Source organism: Somniosus microcephalus, chromosome 10, assembly GCF_052327205.1.
Source record: "Somniosus microcephalus isolate GS21.2 chromosome 10, FLI_Smic_1.0, whole genome shotgun sequence".
NCBI classification, from domain to species: domain Eukaryota; kingdom Metazoa; phylum Chordata; class Chondrichthyes; order Squaliformes; family Somniosidae; genus Somniosus; species Somniosus microcephalus.
In genome coordinates, this window is record NC_140996.1 from 143,622,323 (window position 1) to 143,646,766 (window position 24,444).

General features: G+C 49.2%; 1 protein-coding gene across 3 annotated transcripts in view; it reads left to right on the forward strand.

Annotated features, from left to right (window-relative positions):
• Window positions 1-24,444, forward strand: part of tenm4 (teneurin transmembrane protein 4) — a 934,100-nt gene that overhangs the window by 50,715 nt on the left and 858,941 nt on the right. The gene's annotated exons all lie outside the window — the stretch shown is intronic.

A 24,444-nucleotide genomic window follows, 5' to 3' on the forward strand; every position in this document is an offset into this window, starting at 1 on the left:
CTATCACCTTTCTTAATATCTCCTTATGTGTCTCGGTGTCAAATTTTGTTTGATAACACTCCTGTGAAGTGCCTTGGGACATTTTACTACGTTCAAGGCACTAAATAAATACAAGTTGTTGTTGTTGCTGAGTGCTCAGATTTAGAGGGCCTTATAGATTGTTACTATCAATTACTGTCCTGAAACCATGATCAATTCAATAATATGACAAAAGCATCAGACATACAAAGACACCCTAATGATTTGAACATTTCAGCTCCACTTTTCTTAACTAATGCGTTTCCCACTGTCTCATTCTAGTCTGACTTAAAAGTATCTTCCACTGGTTTCAGCAACAACAACTTGTATTTATATAGCACTTTTAACATAGTAAAATGTCCCAAGGCACTTCACAGGAGAGTTATCAAACAAAATTTGACACCAAGCCACATAAGGAGATATTAGGGCAGACGCTTGGTCAAAGAGGTAGGTTTTAAGAAGCGTATTAAAGGTGGAAATAGAGGTAGAGAGGCAGACAGGCTTAGGGAGGGAATTACAGAGCTTAGGTCCTCGGCAGCTAAAGACATGGCTGCCAATGGTGGAGTGATTAAAATCGGGGATGCGCAAAAGGTAAGAATTGGAGGAGCGCAGATATCTCGGAGAATTGTCAGGGCTGGAGGAGGTTACAGAGTTAGGGAGGGACGAGGCCATGGAGGGATTTGAAAACAAGGATGCAAATTTTAAAATCGAGGTGTTGCTCAACCAGGAGCCAATGTAAGTTTGCGAGCACAGGGGTAATGGGGGAACGGAACTTTGTGCGAGTTAGGACACGGCCAGCATAGTTTTAAATGAGCTCTAGTTTGCGGAGAGTGCATTGGAATAGTCAAATCTAGAGGTAACAATGGCATGGATGAGGGTTGCTGAGGCAGGGGTGGAGTCAGGCGATGTTATGGAGGTGGAAGTCGGCAGTCTTAGTGATGGCGACGATATGTGGTCAGCAGCTCATCTCTGGGTCAAATACGACACCAAGTTTGGGAAGTCTATTTCAGCCTCAGACAGTTCCTAGGGAGAGGGATGGATTTGGTGGCTAGGGAACAGAGTTTGTGGTGGGGACCGAAGAAAATAACTTTGGTCTTCCCAATATTTAGCTTCCAGTTACTATGGTACCTTTTACTGGTTCAAATTGATGTCCACCAACTCATTGGTATAAAAACAGAAAATGCTGGAAATACTCAGCAGATCAGGCAGCATCTGTAGAGAGAGAAACAGAGCCAACCTTTGTCAGAACTGGAAAAAGTTGGAGATGGAACAGGTTTTTAAGCAAGTGTAGGGGCAGGGAGAGGGGGGAGGGGAGGAAAGAACAAAAGGGAAGGTCTGTGATAGGATGGGAGGCAGGAGAGATTGAGACAAAAGGGATGATGGTGCAAGGCAAAAGGAGATGGTAATGGGACAAGTTAAGAAACAAAAGATGACTCTAGATGAAGTGTAAATGGCACTGGCAGGATGATCAACAGCTGCCATGTGAGAGAGAGGAAAAAAAACGATGGGGCAGAGGTTATGGTCTGAAATTGTTGAACTCGATGTTGAGTCCAGAAGGCTGTAAAGTGCCTAATCGAAAGATGAGGTGCTGTTCCGCGAGCTTACTCTGCAAGAATGTGGCAATATTTGCAGAGGGTCCTCCACAACAGAAAAGTTGGAAACCATTGGTTCAGAGTAAACATGCATTGAGCACAAGAGTGTGACTGAAGTCTGATTTAAGTTGATTACAGATTTATAAGCAACACAGCAATTGGGTTTGGTGCCATGACATCCACTGGCAAATTTGTATGCCTGCATGTCTTAGCTCCTTCAGTCAGATTTCTGCATCTATGCAATTAGGATGGACCTGAAACCCATCCAAACTGAAGTGCTAATTTACAACCATGTGAAAGTAGTTCTTCACTCTCGGAACCAAAGTTGTAGTTTAAAACAATCAAAAATTTCAGACCTCCATATCCCCTGAATAATATAATTGGGCAAAATATCAGTTGTCCTTTTGTGTGTGTGCGGGGGGGTGTGTGTATTTGTGTATGGTTGAGTAGGAATGCACAAGATTTGGTTGTAATTGGCCTTATAGTCATTGGCCTGCAGGAACAAACTCCCAAGTTTGCTAGAATGGCTACTTCCTCAAGATACCAAAGGGCTTCCAGATTATACGTTGTCCGTCCCCCACCCTAATTATTCTGTGCTTTTACTTGGTTCTTACTGGGAATCTGTTCCCACTTGATTTCCTGAACCCAATTTTAATCTCTGGCATTGGCAGCCATGCCCTCAACTGCCAAGGCCCTAAGCGCTGGAACTCCCTCCCTAGACATCCCCGCCTCTCTGCCTCCCTTTCCCCCTTTTAAGATGCTCCGTAAAACCTACCTCTTTGACCAAGCTTTTGGTCATGTGCCCTAATATCTCCTTATGTGGCTCGGTGTCAAATTTTGTTTAATAACGCTCCTGTGAAGCGCCTTGGGACATTTTACTACATTTAAAAGTGCTATATAAATACAAGTTCCTTGTCCTCCTCCTCCACCTCCTCCTCCTCCAGGCCACAGTGTCCATTCTCACCTGTTCTGCCCCAACTTCCCATCTTGTCCTGCAAACAGAAGTAGCATTGAGATGTTGGTGCTTTGAAGATTATATACAGTGTCTACCTGTGAACATAACTTAGCTGCAGAAGTTGAAACACATCTCCAAATGCAAATGTGACAGTGATGCCATTTTTAAGTAGCAATAATAAAGTGTTTCCTGCTGTAGCATGGGTGTGCATGTAAAACTGTGAATAAAGCTTTGTTTTCAGAGGGCGTACTATGCATCCTCAGTCATGATGCAACAGGTTGAGAGGAAATTATTTGTAAAGTGTGTAGTTTACATCTCTTTTAGATGTTAGATCATTCATTAACATGTTAGATCATTCCTTTCATTTGTGTATACCTCACCTGTGGGCAGGGTACCCTGAAGACCCAAACAGGGCAATTCTTTCCTGCACTTCCCACAGAAGTACCTCAAATTTAGCTTTCGTAAACAGAAATGCTCTGCTGTGTTCCCCAGCCATACTTATACTCTTTCTTAGAAAGGAAAACTTTCTGACCAATGATTTTTTCACTGGTTGATAAGAAATTCACATCCCCTTTAAAAAGCAACTGCAGCATTTTAAGAGCTGCAATTGCACACCGTTTCCTGACTGATATATTGCAAGCTCCAATCATCAGTCATTGAACATATATGCCAACCTCAACAAATTCTACAACCTCTGCTGGTCCCACCACTTTAGTGCCTAAATGGGAAATATACCCAATTCATTTTAGGGTATTTGTTCTATAGTTTTTATCCCATTTTTCCTCCCCTTTGGTCTTCATAGCCAAATGCCAGGGATTGGTTGCAAGCCTTTGCCAAAGCCAATTTGAGGCTGCAAAGAGATGCATAAAAGTAGCTCGGGAATTATTCTTGCTCATTTTTTCCCCTCTCTATATGTGGGTAAGGAAAGGAGAGAAGGTACTTGGGCTCTGATCAACAACCCTCCATTGATAACGAACTGAGTGGTGTGGGAGATAGACCTGCACCCACCACTCCATGGAATAAAGCGTTAATACTTCCAGCACACGATCCTAACTCTTGCTATTTTTACCAAGACAGAAATAGTTATATTTCTCAAAGATATGGAGTTGTAGGAATGTCTAGTTCCTATCTAAAAGACTGAGGTCTACTCAGGCGATCAAATAAACAAGGTTTAATGAAAAGTAACGGAGTTTAACGGATAACTACAGGAGAACATCGAATATAGGTCTAGTCAGTTCGGAGGCTCCATGAGGACTGCTACGGCGGTCCCGTGGCTGACGTCATGACGTCATCACGTCATCCCCGCCGGTGGGGGATCACGTGATGAACGGCGTGACGTCATCGCGTTTACCTGCGCTATTAAAGTGATCGCGCTCTGTACATGTAAACAATGAAAACAAAGATACAGACTCAGGCTGTAGCCAACATATTATTAAAGGGAATTATATACAATTGATTGGAGTCCCTTAGTGGCTCCGCCACATGCGCCCCCCCAGAATTGTCTTTAATAGCAAAAGTAAAACGGCGAGGAGGCCTGACAAGCCTGTCAGATCGACTTCTGTAGCCTTGAAGTGGAAGCTGATGGACGGCGGGTGAGCTGGCGGGCGGTTGTGTTTGATCTGGCACGGCGACTGTGGGCGGTCGGCCACGTTTCGGCGGTTGAGCGATCTCGACTGGGCGGTCAAGGTCCAAGTGAGCCGGCTTCAACCGGTCAACCGAAATGTGGTCCGGTTTACCTCCGACATCGACCGAAAAAGATTTGTCTCCCGGCTCTATCACACGGAAAGGACCAGTGTAAGGGGGTTTGAGCGGGTCCCGATGAGCGTCGTGGCGGATAAACACATAGTCGGCGTTCTTCAGCTCAGCTGGGACGTGGGAACTCTGCAAGCCGTGATGCGACATAGGCACTGGAGTGAAACTTCTGGCTGCCTCCTGGTGGCTGATGAGCTGCTGGGACGCGGACCATGGCTCTGTTGGAGATGGAAGGAAATCCCCTGGTATGCGTAGCGGCTGGCCATATACGAGCTCCGCCGAGGACGATTGAGGATCTTCTTTAGGTGCCGTACGAAGACCCAAAAGGACCCATGGAAGCCTGTCCACCCAGCCTGCGCCTTGAAGGCTGGCTCGCAGTGCGGCTTTGAGCGACCTGTGGAATGGTTCGCAGAGGCCGTTCACCTGTGGATGGTACGCAGTGGTGCGATGTAGCTTGACACCGAGTCCCTGAGCCATAGCATTCCAGAGCTCCGAAGAAAACTGCGGCCCACGATCGGACGAGGTGTCCGCCGGTACCCCGAAGCGGGTGACCCAAGAGGAGATGAATGCCCTGGTGACGTCTGCGGAAGTGGTGGAAGACAGAGGAACCACCTCCGGCCATCGAGTGGTGTGGTCCACCATTGTAAGAAGATGAGTAAACCTGTGCGATGGCTGAAGTGGTCCCACCAGGTCCACATGCACATGATCAAACCTACGTTCCGGAACTGCGAAAGTGGCCAATGGAGCATTGACGTGACGCTGCACCTTGGCCTTTTGGCAGACCACGCAGGTGTTGGCCCAGTCGCGAACATCCATGTGCATGCCCCGCCACACGAATTTGGACGACATCAACCGTTGCGAGGCCTTCATGCCAGGGTGCGACAACCCGTGGATGGCGTCAAAACCTTTCCGGCACCAGGCGACCGGGACGATAGGGCGAGGATCTCCTATGGAGACGTCGCAAAGTAGCATAGTGCCCGTGGCATGGAATTTGACGTCGGCCGCTTGAAGGCTAGAGGAGTTGGCTCTGTAAGATTGGACCTCTGGATCCGAGGCTTGATCCGCAGCCATGAGGGCATAGTCGATGCCGAGCTGGACTGCATGAACGGTCGCGCGGGAGAGGCAATTCGCCACCAGGTTGTCCTTACCGGACACATGCTGAATGTCAGTGGTGAATTCTGAAATAAACATCAACTGACGTTGTTGCTGAGCTGACCACGGTTCGGCAGTCTTGGCCATAGCGAATGTTAGTGGCTTATGGTCCACAAAAGCCGTGAACGGACGTCCCTCTAGCAAGAACCAGAAATGGCAGATGGCCAGCAACTCCCGGGCGAACGTGCCGTACTTTCGTTAGTTTCACCGTAGTTGACGGCTGAAAAACGGCAGCGGTTGCCACGTCCCATGCACCCACTGTTCCTGCACTGCGCCGATGGCGTAGTCTGACGCGTCAGTGGTAAGGGCGATGGTGGCACCTGGCAGCGGGTGTGCCAGCATGGTTGCGTTGGCCAAAGCGCTTTTTGTGTCGACGAACGCCCGGTCCATGTTGACCGTCCAGCTGATCAGATCCTTGCCGGACTTGCCCTTGAGGGCCTCGTACAGGGGCTGCATGAGCAGAGCTGCATTAGGGACGAACCGGTGATAAAAATTTACCATCCCGAGGAACTCCTGCAGGGCCTTGACGGACTGCGGGCGCGGGAACGAAGTAACTGCCTCCACCTTCGTTTGCAGGGGAATTGCACCGTCTGATATGATGCGATGGCCTAAAAAATCAATCTGCTGCAGGCCGAACTGGCACTTGGCCGGGTTGATGATCAAGCTGTGTTGACTGAGGTGTCTAAAGAGGGTGCGCAAATGGCAGATGTGCTCCTCTTTATTAGGGCTGGCGATGAGGATGTCGTCGAGGTAGACGAATAGAAACTTGAGGTCCCGAAGCACCGAGTCCATCAAGCGCTGGAAAGCCTGTGCAGCATTCTTCAATCCAAACGGCATCCGCAGAAATTCAAACAGGCCGAATGGGGTGATGACTGCAGTTTTCTGGACATCTTGCGGGTGTACGGGGACCTGGTGGTAGCCACGGACATGGTCGACTTTTGAAAAAATTGTATTTCCCGCCAAATGTGCAGAGAAATCCTGAATGAGGGATCGGGTAGCGATCAGGAGTAGTGGCGTCGTTCAGGCGTCGGTAGTCGCCGCAAGGCCGCCATCCGCCGCCAGGTTTCGGAACAATGTGGAGAGGTGAAGACCAGGGACTATTCGACCGGCGAATAATCCCTAGCCGCTCCATCGTGTCGAACTCTGCTTTCGCAGCCGCGAGCTTGCCAGGTTCGAGGCGCCGGGCCCGTGCGTAGACCGGGGAGCCAGTAGTGGTGATGTGATTTTCGACACCATGTTTCGTGGCCGTGGAAGAGAAAGTGGGTCTGGTCAGGTCTGGGAAATCTCCGAGGAGGCGAGTGAAGTCATCCGGAGGTGGGGACGCGCAGGAGACAGTGCGTGCCATGGTGTTACCGCGGTAGCACGGGATGGAGTGAAAAGTGGCCGCATTGACCAACCGGCGGTGCCGTACATCCACCAGGAGGCCATTGACGCACAAAAACTCCGCCCCGAGGATGGTTTGAGAGACTTTGGCCGTGATGAAATCCCAGTAAAACCGCTGGCCACCAAAGCACACCTGGACCCGCCGGCTTCCGAAGGTCCGAATGGCCCTGCCATTAGCCACCTGGAGGGAGGGGCCGTGCCCCCCAACTTGTAGATCAAGATTCGACGCGGGTAGGATGCTACACTGCACCCCGGTATCACAAAGGAAACGTCGACCAGATAAGGAGTCGTTGATGAAGAGGAGTTTTCCCGAATTACCGATTGCCATCGCAGCCGCGGGGCACTCGTTATAACCAGTCCTTTTTCGACAGGGTGGGTGCTGGGTTTTTTTGAGTGAAAAACTGCAGGGAGGGCGGCAGCATCTTGCTTTCGCACCAAAACGGGCGTGGTAGAAGCACAACCCTGCAGGTTGAGGGGCTGGAGCAGTGTCTGTGGGGGATGGGTGCCTCGTGGCAGCGCAGTACTGCTGTGTCACCGCGAAGATCTTGTCTGCATCGGCAGCCAGCTCTGCGCAGTCTGTGACTTCCGACCTGGCTAGGGCAGCCTGAACTTGCTCCGGTAGCTGGCTGAGGAATAGCTCCCTGAAGAGGAAGCATTCCGGTTCGGAGCCCAGGCGCATGAGCATTTGGCTCATGAGCTCGGACGGCTTGGAGTCCCCGAGGCCGGGCACATTGAGCAGCCGGCGGGCGCGCTCTGACTTCGTGAGCCCGAAGACCTGTAACAACCGTGCCTTTATCGTATCATACTTGCGATCTTCTGGTGGATTACCAAGCAGGCTGACGATCCGCGAGGCTGTGGCGCTGTCGAGGGCAGAGACCACGTGATAGTAACGGGTCTGATCCACAACGATGTTCCTGATTGCGAACTGGGCTTCAGCCTGGATGAACCACACGGCTGGCTGTTGCTCCCAGAACTGTGGTAGTTTCAAAGCAATGGCGTTCGATTCCATGTTCAGTAACTTCTGCAAAAACCATTCGCAAAAGTCGGGGTCACCAATGTAGGAATGTCTAGTTCCTATCTAAAAGACTGAGGTCCACTCAGGTGATCAAATAAACGAGGTTCAATGAAAAGTAACCGAGTTTAACGGATAACTACAGGAGAACATCGAATATCGGTCGAGTCAGTTCGGAGGCTCCACGAGGGCTGCTAGGGCGGTCCCGTGGCTGATGTCATGATGTCATCACATTTTTCCCGCCGGTGGGGGATCACGTGATGAACGGCGTGACGTCATCGCGTTTACCCGCGCTATTAAAGTGATCGCGCTCTGTACATGTAAACAGTGAAAACAAAGATACAGACTCAGGCTGTAGCCAACATATTATTAAAGGGAATTATATACAATTGATTGGAGTCCCTTAGTGGCTCCGCCACAGAGTAACAGTAATCTGCCCATTGACCTAGGCTGACACTCCAGTGCAGTACTGAGGGAGTGCTGCACTGGCGGAGGTGCAGTACTGAGGGAGCGCTGCACTGTCGGAGGTGCAGTACTGCGGGAGCACTGCACTGTCGGAGGTGTTGTCTTTTGGACGATTCATTAAGCCGAGGCCCTGTCTGCCCTCTCGGGTGACATAAAAGATCCCCCGGCACTATTTCGTAGAAGAGCAGGGGAGTTCTCTCATGTATCCTGTCCCTATTTATCTCTCGATGAACATCACTAAAACAGATTATCTGGTCAATATCACATTGATGTTTGTGGGATCTTGCTATGTGCAGATTGGCTGCCGCATTTCCTACATAACAACAGTGATTACATTTCACTGCATTGGGTGTAAAGTGCTTTGGGATGTCCTGAAAGGCACAATATAAATGCAAGTCTTTTTTCATGAATTTATCAACTATAGGACCATAGAAATTCCCAGCACTGAACGAGGCCACTTAGTCAATTGCATTTCTGCTGGCTTTTTGCTAGAATAATTCAAAACTAATCCCACTGCTCTGCTTGCTACCCATAGCCATGTTCATTTCTTTAATTTAAACGTAGCAGGTGAGCTGTTTGTCAAAGAAGCATCGATGGAAAAGATTTTCTCTCTGAACTAGATGTAGCAATATCAGAAAGTATTCTTTTTCAAAATGATTTATGATTTAGCTACATCTCATGCACAGAGGAAATCTTTCCTCAGTGGTTTTATACAGGGAAACGGGACAGATGATTCATTAATATTTAATTGGAGGGATGCAGCTGGTATTTTAGAGCAATATGTAGCTGATGAAGGTTGCGTTATGTGACGGTGTTACAGTGAAGAGAAGGCTGGTTCAGATTTCTCATTGTCATAAATCGACTTGGCAATTTCAGCACAGGAGGCTGCCCTTTGGCCCATCATACCTAACTCCACATTTCCATTTCTCTGCACTTTCCTCATGCTTATTAATATTATTTTCTTAAAGTATTTATCTAATTCCCTTTTAGATGTTGTGATTGTCTCAGCTTCAATAGATATGCATGACAATGCATTCCATATTCTAATTTCTAAATTGATTTTATGTAGGAATTCCACATGTTTCAATACTTGTTTATTCTGGGACTCCTTAACATAATCGGTAGACTGAGCCATTGTCCATGATTACACGTTTGTAATGAAGGTACTCTGCACTCATCATGCTGAGGTGAAGTGCCTTTTCCTCCATTTGGCCAGCACTTGCTAATCTTCAAACACATCTATTTAGACACGATTTGTCGAACAATTAATTGATTAAAAGACATTGGCAAAAAGCCCTGGACTGATGTATTCCACAAATTAAAGATACACTGGAGTTTTCCACAGAGAAGCTGAAGTTTCTTCTCTGAAGGTACATAGGATTCCCTTAGGTGGACTTTTAATAGAAATTTAATGAGAACAGGCAGCCTATGTGTCACACAAAGCAGGTACATTTCCTTTAATCTGACACCTTTTTTGTTGAAGGGAATCAGAGCAACATATATTAAATATAATGAACTGGTTGATGAGCTTTTACTTGAACTGATTTTTGCTTTTAACTCCGTGAACCCTAATTCTTCAGTGAAGACAGTACATGTTCAAACTGATCCATGCAATACCATGTAACACACTGTTGAAAATCTCAACAAACATAATTCCAAATCTCAGGATTTCTGATGCAATTTCTCATACAGTTCATGATTTTTGTACGTGATGTCAGCGGAATTTCTGTCAAGAAATTATTTTAAAATGCTAACTTACTGTCCGAACAGATTTTGATGCATTATTGTAGTGATTTTTTTATTTTAATAATCATGGCTTTGCCTCTGTAAATGTTTTGTCACTAACAGTTGGTGAGAAAGCAGAGTAATTTATTTTACTGTAATATTCAGAAAGAAGTGGCAATTTATACTTTAAAAAAAACAAAATTGCAGTTGGGAAGCTTGACAGACTTACAGCTGGAAAACAGAGCATTTTATTAAAATGTAGGGTAATTCTAATAATTTAATGTTTGCTGAAGGCACCAAGTTACGTGACCGGGGACAAGTATAGCGAAAACTGTTTGCATTAGAAGGATCTGGACAAATTAAACAGATGAGCTAAGGAAAAGCAAATGGATTTTAATACAAATAAATGTAAAGTAATCCACATGGGAACAGGTGTAGGGTGTGGCGTGTGTGCCCAGTCAGTTATGCCCCTGACTGCCTGTGAGCGGTTCGAATCGCTCCCACACCCCCGGGTTCTGGACACTGGACTTAGGTACAGGCGGCGATACAGAAAAATCGAGTAGACAAGTGGTTTGGTGTAAGAAAACCAAGATTTTATTAAAACAGAAATAAAACACAGTCTTATGAGAAATTACTGGTATAAAATTACAGGCATGAACAATAACAATTATACTTATACAGGGAATGGGGAACACATGGCACATCGAGGGAAAACAAACTACATTAACAATCCCCTTATCCCACCCCCTATACCTAAATAGATTAAGCTATGAGGGGCCAGGAATTCATGCTCACCAATCCAAAGCCTGTTGCTTTAACAGTTGCGAGTTTTGAGGTTTGGTCTCCTGTCCTTTGGGGTACTCTGTCGCCACGTGGTGTCGGCGCAGCGCTGGAGCTGTTGCTGCAACACACCTTTCCTTAGCTACCGTCGTCATCTCGTCACGATGGGTTCTCTTCTTCTCCCTCGGGCGGTCGTCGGCGGTGACGTTGCGTTTGTGGGATGGTTGGCAGTCTTCACTGCTTAGATTTTTCTACCCATTCTTGGAACGCCGGTATATTCATTGCGGCGTGGACACCTGCATTTAACGCCAGCTCATTCGCAGTGTTCAAAAGCCAACTTATTCTCACTGTCCATACATATATTTTCTTCCCGAAGCGCCAGCTTATAACTAGGCACTCGGTCTTTATCAATGCGTCTTTTGCTGCCCTTCTCTGCTCTTGTCGGGTCTTTACCTTTTTCTTCGTCTCGTCTTGTCTCGCCTCGTTTCGTCTGCCCCTTTTCGTGGCCCGTGTGTCCTGTCTGACTTTGGACTCTGGTCTCGTTCCCCTCTCCGCGATTGGTGTGGATGTCCTTGGTTGCACCCAATATGAGGAGCGAGAAGAGAACCCGCCACGAGGCCAGGGCACGAGTACGAGCGGCAGCAGCCCAAGACCAGACAAGAGGTAAGAGTCAAGAGAGGGGTTGCTACTGATGGGCCTACAATTATACTCCTTCCGAAGGCCCTTATCTGCGCACCAAATCAGGTCAGTCCATTGTTTAACTTTTGGCAGGTTGTTTTAAATGATTATACCAATCTAAACTAACTGGCTTTAGATGGCCGTTTATCGCACCTGATGGCCCGATGTCCCGAGTTGTATTGTCATTAATGCATTTTAATCGGCCTGTGCAGCCTTGGTGGCTTCCTTAAGCTGTTTTTGATTATTTATGCGGACAAACTAATGGCCTTCTGCTTAGGCCTAACTGGGTTGATCTGTTCCAATCTGACGCAATGCATATTCAGTGCTTGCCTAGATGTCTGGCTTTTCAAACACAAAGTCCTTTTCACAGAAATGCATTTTAAGTTTTGATTTCCCAAAGCTGCCCGTTTTGTGCTGCAGAGTCCAAGCTTGTAAAATCTTACAGGCTTTTGGTCACGAGGTGCGGACGCCATCTTTTGGATACCCTTTTTAAAATTGTCCATCCAGGGTCCCTTTTATTAATAACCTTGGGGGAATGTGGGAATTTTGTGAATCTTACACTCCGCCCTGTGATACTAAAACTTGCTTGAAGTATCATCCTGACAAGGTGAGCAAAATTTCTGACCCTCCATAGTCAGCCTTCCCCTGCAATTACCTATCTAATATACCCACGACACATGCACTTCCCATTCCGCGAAAATGAAGTGTACTTAAGTATACATAGACTAATTACAGTCTTTTACACACATCCAAGCATGGAGGGGGTCCAACACCCCTGCACCACTTGGTATACATACATCTTTATTAACAACGCGTCGCAAAATCTTTATTGAAAACAACAAACACAAAAAAAAAACAATCTTTAATCAAAATACAAAAACTCAAACAGGCGTATCTCCCTCCACCTTCACATAATGTTCCTTCCAGATCCTCTGGTTTCGGAATTCTAGCATCTGACCTTTTCCCTTGCACTGAATGCAGACTAGATACAACACTATCCCTAACTGGCAAACCACGAGAATGTGGGGAGCCAGTCTGATCCACGAAGGGACCTCTATGTTATTGAAAATGTCCCACCAGGGTGGAATCACAATATCCAATATCTTAGCCCCTATCTCTACTGTTTTCTGCTCTAGAGTGTAAAAATGTTTCTGCGAAACTATAACGGCTTTGAGTATTTTGGTAAGGTGTTCAGGGAGAGGGGGAATTTCGTAGCCGAAATGCGCTACGTACTTCTGTAAATTGGTAAAATTCTCCTTCACAGTGAGGTGAACAGTGGAGGGTTCAGGAATGGGGACAATTTGCTCCTGGGCCACTTGAACTTCTGCCTCGGGTTTAATGCAGAAACTGCTGTCACTTACCGAACACCAGCTATGCTGTCCATGCTGGTAGTGGGATGCACCGGTTGTGACACAATATGTCCCACCTCCTATATATGCTACCTGCGGGGGAACATGGCCTTGCGCCATTGCCTCCATGGTACAATTTATAGGTTTCGCGTCAGCAGCTCTGAACCCGCACTGTGGTTTTGAATAGGCATTCAAATGCTGGGGACACAGTATTATGTGTGCTCCCTGGCTCCAGCACCCCGAGAGGTCAGTACCTGTCATAGCATGCTCCCACTTTAAGACGTAAGGTGGGACCGCTGTGAAACGAATGTGTGCACCCCCTTGAATGACTCCAATACTCTCTACCCTGTATACTGGCGTGGGTCGGGCTGTCCTACCCATGACCGGCATCCTGACTACTATTCCCATGATGGTGTGGTTGGACCGTCCACAATCCACGGGGACTGGGTAGGCTTCGGAAGCTAGCCAGAGTTGGCACAGGCTTAATGCCTTCTCAAACGGATGGAGGGCTGCGAGGTGTTTGTTGCTGATCCAGGAGGGGACTAAACCCTGTTTTAAATCCTCCAGATTACTGCGGCCCTCGCCCAGCAACCACGCCCCATACAGCATGCACACCTCGTTCTGCACAGCCTGGTCAGAAGCATTTCTGTCCTCCCTTATGAGGGCATTTACCGTCTTTGCGTGCTTCTCCAACTCCACTATAATGTCCTTTTAAATGGACCATTATGGCCTGGTCCTCATGTAACTCCGAGCCCACTATCTTGTTCTCATCCATTAATATCTTCCTTAACTGTGTTTTTAAACCGTTTATCTGGGCCTGCAGCTCTGTCATCCAGACTGTTGATGACAGAGGACCCAGTATTAAACGCAGTAAAAACATCATTCCATACTCCCCTTCGTTGTCTCCCTGCATTACCCAAAAACTCACGGTGTGTGGTGTGCAGTTCGGTTTTGTAAAGTCCGCGCCTCAATAATACACGGACTTCGGGAGAACAGTTTAACAGGTACTTTACTGAACAAGAGGCAGCTTGAAACTGAAACTACAGAAGCCTGCTAGGGCCTTTTATACAGGGGTGGTCACTGCCGGTACTGCAGTCTAAGACCAGTTATTCCCTTAATAAAGGTACATACACAACAGGTTTTGTCAACATTGGCGAAATCGAACTCATAAAACTTCTTGAACATGTCCTTTAATAGGGCCTGGTATAGCTGCTCTGTTTCTTTGGGGCACCACTCCAGTAAATGTACCTCGGTGAGGTTTAAAATCACAGAGGCTACCGCGTAGTGTACCCCCTGGTACAGCATCTGGTCGGTCGGCACTAGTACCAACCCATTCCCTGGTCCCTTGGTGGTGGTGGGGCACCCTTCCCTGGGTAACCTTGCCGCCTGCGCCGTGGGCAGCGGCTTTCGGGGGCGGGTAACAAGCTCAGTGGCATTGACTGGGATCGGGGAGAATGGGACTGCACACACCACAGACCCTCTCTGACCCCCACATACAGATGTAAATCCCTTGATCCGGTTCCCATCACTTGTCCCAACACACGCTTGTCCCAACACACGCTTAATCCCCCATGTGTCCCTGTAATCGTCTGGTGGGTATTGTTCCCCAACCCTTCCCACTCGACTGCGGGGTTTCTCATATCCTTGCTCAGCTTTCTGAGCCACCACCACCTATCCAGAGGAATGTGTCCCTTGCACGTTAAACATACACGCTTCCCTACGGTGACGCTGACCCTTGTGGTAACGACCCGTACCCTGGGGCACAGGAGGGAGGCTTCCCCGTACATGAACCCGGTCTGGCTGGAGTACTGAGACGAATTGGACCCCAGCCACCCTGGCCACCTTCCCTCGTGGATGTAGACAGCGGTCTCCTCTGCATCCCGTTCGCCGCTTCCGTCGGTTGCTATCGGCGCTCTATCTCCGGAGCAACCATAGATGTAAGAGTCTTCCACGTCGCCCCTCTTTCCTAGGCTCAGTCCCATCAGGGCGAGTAGGATTACGATCCCCTTCATCCTGAAAGTCTTTCTGCAACAGATACAAAGACATGCAGCCAGGTCCCCAAGAGATTTTCTGGCTTGGGTGAAGCATAGTCGGGTCCCGCGACCTCGACTCAAATACATACATTCTTAGCAGATTACTACTTAATTAAAACTACCCATCACCTTACTTAACTTAAGCTAAAACACCCGAACTTAAGCTAAATACCTAACTAAAAATATACACTTACATTACCTAAACTATATACATCCGCTGCCCGTCTCCGGGCGGCCAGGCTAATTCCTAGTTGGACTGCGGCACACCGTTTCCTCTGGCGTGGCCGCACTGTCCTGCACTGTTGGTCCCTAGCCGCCCGTGGCTGCTGTCTGGGGACCTCTGTCCTTTGACTTCCCCCTGACTCGGGAGGCTGTCCCTTTAAATTGGGGAGCTGGTGACCATGGCTTTCTTGGCTGTGGCGTCCGTGCGGACCTTCTAGGGATCTTGGTGGGTGGGGCTTTCTTGGCTGATGAGCCTTTAACCCGAACCGCTGCTCCCTCAGGCTTGACCTCTCCCGAACCAGGGCTAGGGGCAGGTAACTCTCCGCAGCCTGTTGCTGCAAGCTGAGAGTCTCCGCCACCAGGTCCCATGGCTGGGTCCGGGGCAGGGTTTTCGACCTCAGGTCCCCCCTCCTCTACACCTGGGTTAGGGGCGGGGTTTTCGCCCTCGGGTCCCTCCTCCTCTACACCTGGGTTAGGGGTGGGGTTTTCGCCCTCGGGTCCCTCCTCATCTGGATCCCAGAAGAGTGGGGAGTGTCCCAATCGGTGGGCGGGATGGCCCCTCCCTTTAAGCAAGTCACAGCGCCTGCCTGTGCAGTCTGTGAACTCGCTTCTGCGGCAGGCTGAGGATCTTTATCCTCAGACCTTACCCCAACTGGCTGTTTTCCCCTTTCAGGTTTAAACCGTTTGCACTGGTTAATATGAAACCATTTTCTGCACCGAGGCATCTTAACGGCATATACCATGGGGCTGGCCTTGTCTACAATGCTATAGGGCCCCATGCGTAATGGTTCCAAACTCCCTACTCGGCATAGTTCCTCACCATGACCTGGTCTCCTAGCTCCCACTCGTGGTGCTTTCGGGGTTCGAGCAGCAATCGGTTACTCCGATGCTGCTTTCCCATGTTCCCAGCCGCCTGCTCGTGGACCTGCTTAAGGTGCTCAAAAAGGTTTACCTCCCTGAGCTGACCCTCCATGAGCACCGGGGCTAGTACATGGCTGGGGGTCCGCATAACCCTGTCAGTCATCAGCTCGTACGGGGGGTACCCCATGCTTTTAGACTGGCTGGGCCGGATCCCCATCAGAACCAACGGTAGGACCTCGGCCCATTTACGGGGCGAGTCCACCGTCTCCTTCCTCAACCTTTCCTTTAGGGTCCTATTCATTCTCTCCACAATCCCTGATGACTGTGGGTTGTGGGCCACGTGCCACTTCCCCTCAATGCCTAGCAGCATAAGGGTATTCTGCATCACCTGTCCGGTGAAGTAACTCCCTTGGTCGGACTCCACATACTGTGGTAATGCCCACCGCAAGAACACTTCCCGGACCAGGATCCTGGCAGTACGCAGAGCTGTGGCTGTTCTACAGGGGAAGGCCTCTACCCATTTGGTGAACACATCCACCAGGACTAGGCAGTACTTATAGCCTCCCTGGGTGGTGGGCAGGGGCCCGATGTAGTCGACCTGTATCGACTGCCATGGTCCCTCTACCCTCCTGATGTGTCCCATAGGTACCTTCCTTTTGTGGGAGGTCGGGGTTATTAGCAGCGCACACAAGACAGCCTGCACAGAACTCGCGGACATCTTCCCTGAGTCCCGGCCACTATCCCGCCTGTTCCACCTGCTGCCAGGTGGTCTCAGGCCCGGGGTGTCCCGCTCCTGGGCCCTCATGGGCCAGTTGAAGGAATACCCTCCAGTGTTGCTGCGGCACAACCCACTGTTCCCCCCGGAACAGCATGCCTTCTTTCACGGAGAGGGTCGCTGCGCCGTACGGACCCTCTACCCTTTTTCCCTCAGTCACTGCACTGAGGACTGCTTTGAGGACGGGGTCTTGGGCCCGGACCATCTTAAGGTCCGGGGCTAACGCTACCCCTACACTCCCTTGGGTCCCGTCCCTACCTCTGACCGCCGTCATGGGTCTGGACCCAAGTGGGTCCCAGAAAGTGCCTGTGCGGGCACCCTCCTTGGTGAGCAAGTCAGCCTGCTGGTTGCCTTGGCCGCGGGGTTCTGTGGAGGAATGGGCCTTCACCTTGTGGATGAAAACCTCCCCTTCCTCCCCCACTGTGGCCATGATCTTTTCCAGCAGGGGCTTTACTGTGAGGGGTCTCCCGTCGGCAGAGGTATATCCGCGACGGGACCAGATGGCCAGGTACTCCGTACACGAATTGCACGTAAACATGCTGTCCGAGCAAATCGTGTATGGGGTGGGGAAGTTTTTGGGATTGTCACAATGTACACTACCACGGACAGTTCAGCCTGCTGGGCGCTCATGGTGCTGGGGAGCTTAATCGCCAGGGCAATGTTTGCCGCTGGGTCGTAAACTCCACACCCCGTGAGACGCTCGCCAGCAGATACTGTGCTGGAGCCGTCTACATAGATCTTGTGGCCTGTGGGATGTATCCCGGCCCGTAAACCTATGTTCACTTCCCAAACCCCTTCTATGGAACACCGGTGGGCTGTTCCAGGATATACCAGGTTGGCTGCGAGCTTTGGCTCACAGAGACCCTTCACCTTAAGATCCATCTGTGAGAGGAGCAAGGTCCAGTGGGCAATGCGGGCACTGTTCACTGTTCCATCCTTGATCCTCTCGTCCAGAAGCATCTGGGTGGGTGTGTGATGGGTGAGGAGGGTGATGGGCGAGGTGCCTGTGAAGATCAATGATCTTTTCACAGCCCAATGTGTGGCCAAGAGGTGCCGCTCACAGTTGGAGTACCTCCTCTCCACATCCGTGAGTATCCTGGAGGAGTAGACCACCGGCCTCAGCCGGCCGTGCCGCTCTTGGAGCAGCACAGCACTCAGGCTGTCCCCGCTGGCTGCTACCTCCAGGAAAAACTCCTTCCCCCCCATCTATAGCCCCTAGAACTGGTGCGGTCTGCAAGTCCCTCTTGAGCCTGAAAAGTGCTGCCTGGCAACCCTCATCCCAAAGCCACTCCACTCCCTTGTGTAGGAGTCGGAGCAGAGGGGCCGCAGTGGCTGCATAGTCCTCAATAAAGTCTCTACAGTACCCGGTTAGCCCTAGAAACGACCTCAAACCCGTCACTGTGTTGGGCACCAGTAGCTCTTGTACCGCTTCTCTCCTAGCCTTATCTATGGCCCTTTCTCCAGCGCGCAAGGTCAGGCCTAGGAATTTCACCTCCTGCTGGCCGATCTGCACTTTCTTGGGGTTCACCTTAAAACCCTTTTGCCCAAGCAGCTCCAGCAGTTCGGCCAATAGTGGCCCATGCTCCTCTCTCGAATCGGTGAACAGGAGCATGTCATCCACATATTGGACCAACTGTCTGGGCTGGCTGAACTCCTTTAAACTGTTTGCCATGCACTGATGGAAAATGCTGGGGCTGTTGTGGAACTGCTTGCCTCAGGGCTTCCATGTGTACTGTTGCCCTTTGAACGTAAAGGCAAACTTGTACTGATCCTCCCTCCTTAAAGGAATGGACCAAAACCCGTTGGAAGTATCCAGCACCGTGAAAGTGGTCGCGGATGCTGGAATACTTCCTATCAGGTCGGCAACTGCTGCTACCATGGGTGCACAGGCTGGGATGTTACTGTTGAGCATCCAATAGTCCACCGTGGCCCTCCAGGAATTGTCCGGCTTCCTAACCGGCCATAATGGAGAGTTCACGTGGGTGGCTATCGGTCTCAGAACTCCCTGCTGTACTAAGGAGGACATGGCTGCTTTCATGTCTGGCTCCGCTTCCCTGGGGAAGTTATATTGTTTCTGTGGTCGGGCCATGGGGTCCCTGTCTACGCTGACCTCAAACCCATTGACCCTCCCGCACTCGTGTTTGTGTGTGGCAAATGTGGCCAGGTGGGCCTGCACAAATGCCTGGAACTCCCGTGGGGTGTTACTGACCATAAGCTCGAGGTTATAACCCTCTTTGGGCTTCATGGTGCAAAGGGTCCCCTTCCCTTCCTTTTCCTGGGATCACGACTACCTCACCGTTCTTTCCTTTACGTGCCCCCCATAGGCAATGATTTCTCAAATCTACTAGGATCCCATGGGCTTCAATAAAGTCCTTTCTCCCGTTTCTCCCAGGACCCCTCTTCCACCCTCCACTTCCCATTTCATCAGGACACAGGAAACGAGCCGGCCTGTTCTTTGCCTGTGAACCCGGACAGACTGTATGGGACCCTGTTAGATAGAGGCGAGGTGGTGGGGTTAGCTGAGTAGACCACGGTGCATGATGCCCCCATGTCCAACAGATAGGTCCCCGTCACCTTTTCTGTTAAGTCCGTGAATGATTTAAACACGGACTAGCAGGAGAGAAACAAACAGATGTTTACTGGTGGAAGTCCATAACGAATCTAAACAACAGAGGCTCTCTAGCGCCTTTTATACAGGGGTGGTCACTGCCGGTGCTGCAGTCTGAGACCAGTTATTCTCTTAAAGGTACATACACAACAATTCCTCCCCTTTTAGATAAACAGTACACAACATTCATTTAACAACTAAATGATGGCGAATTACAATCACAATTACGGTTACTAGATACAGTGGTTAAGTTTAAGCAATTATAAGTTCAGTCTTTGAGGAGGCTTCCTGATTCTGTCTGGATAATGCCTCTTTGGGGTAACAGGTTCTTCTGGCAATGTTGAGTCGGAATCAATGTCGTTGTTTGGTTCATCTGCTTCCAATATTACCGGTTCTGCGGTAGCTGCAATTGGAACGTCGATTTCATTACCAGGTGTATCAGATCGTGGTGTGGAGTTGACGTTTTCCAGTGACTCTAGAATCTGGTCAGCATGGCGTCTTACAATGCTCTCCCCAACGTCCACGGTATACATGAGAGGTCCTTGTCGTGTACAAATTGTTCCTGGCTGCCATTTCTCAGTGCGGTAGTCCCGGGCCAAAACTGGTTGACCTATCTTAAAACTCCTGGTCGGCCTTTCATTCATATTCTGAAACTGCCTGTTCTCCACATCTCTTCGGACGTTTGGCTTAACCAAATCCAAGCGGCATCGTAGTCTTCAATTGAAGAACATCATGGCTGGAGTTTGGTTGGTAACCGCATGTGTCGCATTTCGGTAGGCAAACAAAAAGTTGTCCACCTTGTGTTGTAGGGGTATATCTTCATTACATATTGCCTTGATAGCCTTCTTGAATGTTTGGGCAAACCTCTCGGCCAATCCATTAGTGGCTGGATGATATGGGGCAGATGTGTAATGCTTAACACCATTGTTCTTTAAGAACATTCGGAACTCTTCAGACACAAACTGTGGTCCATTGTCAGAGCAAATCTGTTCAGGCAGCCCATTCCTGGCGAATATTGTTCGTAAAACTGTGACAGTTTTTTCCGTGGTGGTTGAGGACATTTTTATTACCTCTGGCCACTTTGAATGTGCATCCACCGCAATTAAAAACATCGAGTCCATGAAGGGACCAGCAAAATCAATGTGCACCCTTTGCCATGGAGATGAGGGCCACTCCCATGGATGCAGAGGAGCTTGTGGTGGGGCGTTTTGGACCTTCTGGCATCCTGCACAGCTCTTGGTCATCTCTTCGATTTCTCTATCGATTCCCGGCCACCACACAAACGCTCTGGCTAAGCTCTTCATTTTTACCCCACCCAGATGACCCTCATGAAGCTCATTGAGCACTCTATCCGTCAACTTAGGTGGAATTACTACTCTGGATCCACACATCAAGGTTCCTCTGCACACTGACAGCTGTTCTCTTCTCGGCGAGAATGCTGGCAGCAGTGGTTCGCCATGTGCTGGCCATCCCTTCACCGTTAAATCATAGACCCGTGATAGTGTCGGGTCATTCCGTGTTTCCTTTTCTATGTTTACATTCGTCACAGGGAGACATTCGACTATGGTCGAGTGGAATAACTCCATTGGATCCACTGCAAAGTCTCCTTCTTCCACCGTTGGCAACGGTAGACGTGACAATCCATCAGCATTTCCATGCTGTTTAGTTCCTTTGTACTCGATGTCATATTGGTGTGCCCCTAGGAAAAGGGACCATCTCTGCAGCCGTTGTGCTGTCATTATCGGTACGCCCTTCTGAGGGTTGAAAAGGGAGACCAGAGGTTGATGATCGGTTAGTAGAGTAAATTTTTGACCGTGCAGATAGTGATTGAACTTCTTCACCCCCCACACTAGGCTGAGGGCCTCTCTGTCAATCTGGGCATAGTTACGCTCGACAGAAGTTAATGAGCGTGACACAAAAGCTATCGGCCTCTCCAAACCATCAAGGAATTTATGTGACAGTACCGCCCCAATGCCGTAGGGAGACGCATCACACGCCAGCCTGATTGGCAGTGCTGGGTTGTAGTGAGCCAATACTTCCTTCGAAGTGATTAAGTCCTTACTCTTCTGAAAAGCACGTTTACAATCATCGCTCCATTTCCATGCTACCCCCGTTCGTAGCAGGGCATTCAGTGGGTGCAGAATTGTCGACAAATTCGGCAAAAACTTATGATAATAATTCACCAACCCGAGGAATGACCTCAGTTGCGACACATTTTCAGGCGCTGGGGCCTTGACAACTGCTTCAATTTTGTCAGGGGACTTATGTAACCCCTCTTCATCAATCACGTGGCCACAATACGATATCTGTTTCTTAAAAAATTCGCACTTGGGGCGGTTGGCTCGCAACCCATGTTCCCGTAGTCTAGTGAGCACCTGTTCTAGGTTGTTAAGGTGTTCACTGTCATCTTCACCTGTTACAAGGATGTCGTCCAAGTAACACTGAGTCCCCGGAATCCCTTGCAGGACTTGTTCCATCGCTCTTTGCCATATCGCCGGAGCCGATGCTACTCCGAATACCAATCGATGATACTGGTAAAGACCTTTGTGAGTGTTTATCGTGAGATACTTCCTAGAGGACTCTTCAACCTCCATCTGCAAATATGCTTGTGCTAGGTCAATTTTTGTAAAACGCTTCCCTCCAGACAGTGAGGCGAAGATGTCTTCTATCCTTGGAAGAGGATATTGTACTGTGTGAAGGACAGGGTTCACCGTCACCTTGAAATCCCCACAGATGCGAATCTTCCTTGGCTCTCCGGACTTATTGCTTAAAGTTTTCTTCATGACAGGAACGATGGGTGTCGCCCACTCGCTCCAGTCGACCTTAGACAACACACCCGCCTTCTCCAGATTCTCCAGCTCTACCTCGACGGCTGGGCGAATTGCATATGGTACCGGTCTCGCTTTGAAAAACTTGGGAACTGCATTCTCTTCTATTTTTAACGAGGCGGTTACGCCTTTAAGCGTGCCCAGTTCTTGTTGAAATACCTCTTTGGCGTTAGCTAAGATTGTTGACAATCGTCCAGGAGTGACGTCGTCATCTTTTTTACCGTCCACCGTCATTGCATGAATGGAATGCCAATCCAAGTTTACCTTCCTGATCCATTCCCGTCCCAATAACGGAGGTCCACCATTTGGCAGTATGTAGAGATACAATTTCCGTATTTTCTTGCCATTGTATTCGACAGGCACCCTTATTTTTCCTCTGGGGTATACCTTTTGCCCCGTATACGTCATCAAGACGATGGATGTCTCTCTCAAGGGTATGTGTGAAAATAGCCGCTCGTAGTCTCGTCGATTCATGACGGTTAGCGCTGATCCTGTATCCAATTCCATTTTAACTTGGGACCCTGCTATCGTGAGAGTGACCCAAATGGTTCGGTGATCCTCTTTTGCGATTACATTGTGAAGTTTGAGACAGCTTAGTCTCCTGTTTCCGGATTCACTATCGCTCATCTGAACTTCGGAACTACTGTCTGTCATCTTTTGTACTTTCTTGTACGGTTCCTTAGTAGCCTTTTTGTTGTCGCTGGTCTTCTTCCCAGACCTACAAACTCGTGCAATGTGTCCAATCTTCCCGCATTGTCTGCGTATTTTGTCTTTGGACCAGCAGTCCTTCTGGTCATGGTTAGTTCTGCCGCAGCGATAACATTTTGCAAATCCCCGTGTCATTTCGTGGGTGCCGTATTCCTATGGTTTTTGTTGAAATTTCTGCAGCTTCCTTGGCTGCTGCTTCATACGATACTGCCACGCTGAAAGCCTGATCTAGCGTCAGCTCTTTTTCTGCGAGTAACTTCTTCTGTGTTCCTTCACTCAGGAGTCCACAGACAAATTTGTCCCATAGGGTATCTGCCATTCCTGCTCCGAACTGGCAGTGCTTTGATAGCTTGCGCAGTTCCGTAAGATACTCAGCATTGCTCTCATCTTTGTGCTGAGTTCTCCTGTGGAATTTAAATCTTTCTGCTATCAACAGCGGTGCAGGGTTTAAGTGCTCCTGTAGAACAGCAACAATTTCGTTAAAACTCTTCACCTTTGGTTTGGCTGGAGTAATCAGATCCCGCAATAGGCCGTACGTTCTAGCGCCCATTAAGTTTAACAATATCGATGCCTTTTCCTCCTCCGCTATATCGTTTGCCTCGAAATATACCTCTACTCTTTCCACATACGTGTTCCAGTCCTATAATGTATTATCAAAAGCAGTGATACAGCCAGTCTTCGGCATCTTGCAAATCTAAAATGGCGCCTCCCGCGCTTTGCCTTCTTCTCCGATTTAACAAAATGGCGCCTCCCACGCTTTGTCTTCTTCCCCGCTGTTGTTAGCGCTGCTTTCCACGGTTTCCTGCGCGTTAAATATTAATTCGTTTTCTTTTATTATCTTCCTGTCGTGGAGCGGACCCTCTGAGACACTTCCCTCCCTCTTCTGAGGTCCGAACGCTGCCCAGCTTTGAAACACCGGCCGCGCCCTGTGTGCTCCACCCTCTCTCTCCTTGCTTCCCGACTCGCTGCCCGGCCCCGTTGAAAGGCCACCCGATCGAGCTTCAGCCCGCCGCAGCCCAGGAAGGATCAGAGCACTACCTGCCACCAGCCCGATTAGCTGGGAAACCACGGACCGAGGAACCCAGCCTGGCTCTGGACAGTCTCTCCTGCAAAGCCTTGAACCCGATGATTGATGGTCGACGCCCGTTTCTCGAGTTTCAATGGCCTCTTTTTTTTCTTTCTTCTGGCTCTGACCTTCAACAACGTCGTCGGAGCTGCTGCTGAGTTGCAGGTAAGTTCATTTCTTTACTCGTCGCCAGTGTTAAGTCCGTGAATGATTTAGACACGGACTAGCAGGAGAGAAACAAACAGATTTTTACTGGTGGAAGTCCATAACGAATCTAAACAACAGAGGCTCTCTAGCGCCTTTTATACAGGGGTGGTCACTGCCGGTACTGCAGTCTGAGACCAGTTATTCTCTTAAAGGTACATACACATCATTTTCTACCTCCATCTCCAAGAGGGGTCTTTTCCACTCATCATACCGGAGAGAACACAGGTAAACAAGCTGCGCTAGCTCTATTCAGGGCTGCGGGTTTGACGGGGTCA